The sequence below is a fragment of the Brassica oleracea genome, chromosome C9 (assembly GCF_000695525.1).
Source record: "Brassica oleracea var. oleracea cultivar TO1000 chromosome C9, BOL, whole genome shotgun sequence".
Taxonomy (NCBI): domain Eukaryota; kingdom Viridiplantae; phylum Streptophyta; class Magnoliopsida; order Brassicales; family Brassicaceae; genus Brassica; species Brassica oleracea.
The window spans coordinates 2413198-2417538 of NC_027756.1; positions in this window are offsets into that span (position 1 = coordinate 2413198).

The following is a 4341-nucleotide window of genomic DNA, read 5'->3' on the forward strand; positions in this document are numbered from 1 at the left end:
AAAATAATATCCGTACAATTGTGTGAGTCAAATTCTAGTTTTATTGATGCATGTTATATATTAGTGCTGCATGTTTTAGGTAACATTTTATTGATGCACGTTTTTAAAAATCTCCATTATTAAAATTATACACGTAAGGATAACTCATTAGTTTTTTTGGTTGATTAAATGATATTATGTCTAAATTTATTTAAGGATATTTCATTAAGGTAACTGAAAAAGACAAACAATAAAATAGGAAGTTTAAATTCATTTAAGCATATTTCATTAATGTAACTGAAAAGACAAGTAATAAATTAGGCAGTTTTATTCGTTTTAGAATATTTCATAAATGCAACTGAAAAAGACAAGAAAAAAAAAAGGAGTTTAATTAATGAAGTAAGAATATTTTCAAATGGGTACTTCTCTTTTAATAATATAGATATTTATTCCGTGTTACTAGTTACTATTGCTTTCTCAGTCTCAGTTCGTCACCGTTACAGAATCTAGAAGCTACGCTACTTATTTTGGTCCACACAGATTAGCTGTTTTAAAATACTTTTTTGGAAAGGTAAGAGCACCAACATTGGAGGTTCCTGGGTGGAGTTCACACGCTTCTCCAGAAAAAAAATATATTATAATATGCTACAGTAATGATCCTGTCTTGCCACGCTCCTTCCGTATGAACCCGAGTCGTCACTGTTCAACGGGTTCCACGCTACGTGGCGGTCCGCTATTGACCATTTTTTTTTTTTTAAATAAAAAAATAATAAAAAAATAATAAAAATTCAAATTATGAACCCCAATGGGAGGTTCATTAATGCTGGTGCTCCGAGAAGAAGATTGCGCCATAATTTTCTGAGTATATTTATTTTTGACAACATAAATAGTAATTACGGACGACAGAGACAGCAAGGCCCTGACTATGGGATGAGCTAACATAATCAACTGATGTGGTATGATAGAATTTATTATTTAAAACTCTAAAGTAAATTTTTAAATCAAAGGTTTTATTCTGCCTGCCTAGGTCCTAGACGGTGGAGGAAGATTATTTTTTTTTTTTTTGAGCAAAACGGTGGAGGAAGATATGAAAGAAAAGTGCACGGTGAATCGATTGAATCTTCCCTTGAATATTTGACTTTTCTTTTTTTTTTTGATCAACGAATATTTGACTTTTCTAAATTGGAATCTTGGAATCTTGTTGATAACTAATTTGAATTAGTCAGCAAATACTCTCCCCTAATAAAAGTAATTAGTCAAATATAGATTTGAAGTAAAAAAAAATAGCAACACAATCTCAACTTTGAATCACCCATAAATTCCTTATGTTTATAAAATATTTGTTAAAAATGAAGTATTACGATTATATTCATAAACGACTAACAACAAAATTGCAAATAATTGATTAGTGTATTGTTTGGTTGATTTTTTTAAAAAAAATATATATTTATTCGGCATAAAATTTCAATCAAATATAAAATTATTATACAACAGGATATTCTATATAATATCAGGTTATATGTCTGAATCATGTGAAACATACATCTTATTTACAGTTTTTAATTGCTTCCTAGTTTTCCCATAATTTGGTTCTTATGAAATAAAAGCTACTACAGTAACACTTCAGCATGTTATGTTGATGGAGAGGCTGAGGTTATGTTGATGAATCATGAACTTCAGGAATGTTCGCCAAAAATGTCTTTTCCTAGGCTTGGATGGGTTAATTGTGAGTTTGCTTTGGATTGGTGTAAGAAATCTGCAACGGTGGGAGCGGCTTGTGTGGTTAGAGATTCGCGTGGTTGGATTCAAGAACATAGTAGAAGATCCTTTTCTTCTATTTCTTCAGTGTTAGATGCGAAATTGACAGTCTTCTTATGGGTCATTGAGAGTATGACCAGCTTAAAGAAAAACAAGGTAGTCTTTATTTCGGAGTTCTAAGATATGGTTGATGATGTTGTTCATCCGAGTCATTGGCCGGTTCTACAATTTCAAGCATCAAAATTGCGAGTGGCGTTGTAGGATTTGAAAAATTGGTACTTGCATGTAGTGGTTCGAGGGAGTCTTAGAGGTGTCTCTTTCATTGCACAAAGTGTGAATAATCTGGGTCTTGGCAGTCTTATGTTGCTGTGGGTCATTAGCGCAGGCTTGATTCGCTATTAGTCGATGAAAGAGTTCCATCTAGCCTTTAGCTTCCCTGGTTATGGTATTGTGGTTTGATTTTGGGGTATAGTATAATGGTAAATATAGTTGGGTTTGATGCTCATAGACCAGTGTTCTGTTGCTCTAATTTGTTGGCATTGCTCTAATTTGTTGGCATGATATATGCATATTTCAATTTGGGAAAAAAAAAGTAACACTTCAGCATGAAAGTTTGATATTCTACTCCTTCTGATTACTCATTATTATAATATTCGTTCAACCCATACCACTTCACGCAATAGTGAGGACGTACCAAGTAACCACCAAAGCTAATGATAAGATGCAAATATATAATTACTCATTGTTATTTTTTGGGTTTTCTGCAAAAAAACCCTCAATGTGATTTTTTTTTGCAAATTAATCCGCGAACTCAAAAATCCACGGGTCAACCCTCTAAGTGCCAATCAAACCGCAATATAACCCTCGGCCATATTTATGTGTATTTGACTGTGTATAATTTTAACATTTTTTCAATAATAGGTCGTTTTGACGCTAATTTTTTAATGAAAAAAATTTGTTGAACCCCACCTTCATTGTGCATTTACGCAAGCTCCCATGTCCGAGAAAAACAAGGTCATTTCGGTTTAGAAATCTATATAATTGCGTTTGTTAAGTAAACAAATATATTTGTTGGCCGAGATGGTTATATAGCATGCACATGGTATTTAAGGTTAAAATTTCAAACCACGAATTCAACAAATTTTTTTCATTAAAAAATTAGCGCCAAAACAACCTAGTATTGAAAAAATGTTAAAATTATACACAGTCAAATACACATAAATATGGCGAGAGTTATATTGCGGTTTGACTGGCACTTGGAGGGTTGACCCGTGGGTTTTTGAGTTTGCAGATTAATTTGCAAAAAAAAAAACCACATTGAGGGTTTTTTTTCAGAAAACCCTTATTTTTTCTTCCAAAAATTACAACAGAGTATCTTTGACAGAACAGATCTTTAGAAAGAAAGAAAATAAAAGAGTGGAACCCACTTCGTCCCCCAAAAATGAAAATATAGTATAATCAAATTTTAATTTGCTGCGTGATTTGAGCCGCTAGATTGAGAGAAGGTGAGAGGGTCACGTGAGGAAGTAAAGAGAGGTTAGGTGAGCGTTGGACACGAATGTTGCCAGCTATCGCCGCCATTTTCATTGGTCCAACACCCTGTTCTAAAACTCGGCCGACGTCTAGGCGTTACGCGTCACTTTTCCGTCTCGATTTCTGCCAAATCGGTTTAAAAAATCGGATATCCGATTTTTTCCGCCTAGACCGCCTAAATGACCGCCGAGCCGCCTAAATGACCGCCTAGTCGCCTAGGCGGCCGCCTAATCTATTTTTTTATTTTATTATTTTATTTTTTTATTTTTTTTATTTTTAATAATATTTTTATTTATTTATTTGATCTAAAATTTTATAAATATCATTTATATTCATAATTTTGATGAAAATTACACTATATTAAGTTTATATATTCTATTTGTGTGTTTTATACAATCTTAAACATGAAAATGTATTAATGTTATACACAATTAAAGATTAACATGTTTTATAACATAGTAAGCCATCTAAAAATTCCGTCCCGCATAATTTCCGATTAATCCCCGATTTTCTCTTTAGGCGCTAGGCCCAACCCGACCGCCCGACTAGCGCCTAGCGCGTTCCCGAACAGAGGTCGAACCCAAACCTTCCATGCAATATTCGGCTTTTTGTTTTCTGAAAACAATATTGAAAACGAAGTCAAATTCATTTGATTTCTCTTTTTTTTTGTTCAAGTGATTTGTTGGTGTGTAAATGACCTTTATGATACTGCATTAAAAAATTAAAAATGTGTAAATTAACTAGATTACTTTTATAAAAAAAAATTAACTAGATTATTAAATAGTTTGTGTTATCTTATTCACATAGTAATAGCTTTCACTACAAGAAAACATATTTATTACAAGGGTCATATTCCTTGTTTAAAAGAAACATATTAATATAATTAATTACATAAAATTATAAGAAGATAAAATATATTTAATTTTTTAAAAAAAATATCTAATTAATCAGTCGTTTAAATGCCTCAACCTAATATTTGAATATAGTTTTGTTACCTAAAATTACCACCTAAACTAACCACCTAATCTAATTAACTAAACTAATCACCTAAACTAATTACCTAAACTAACC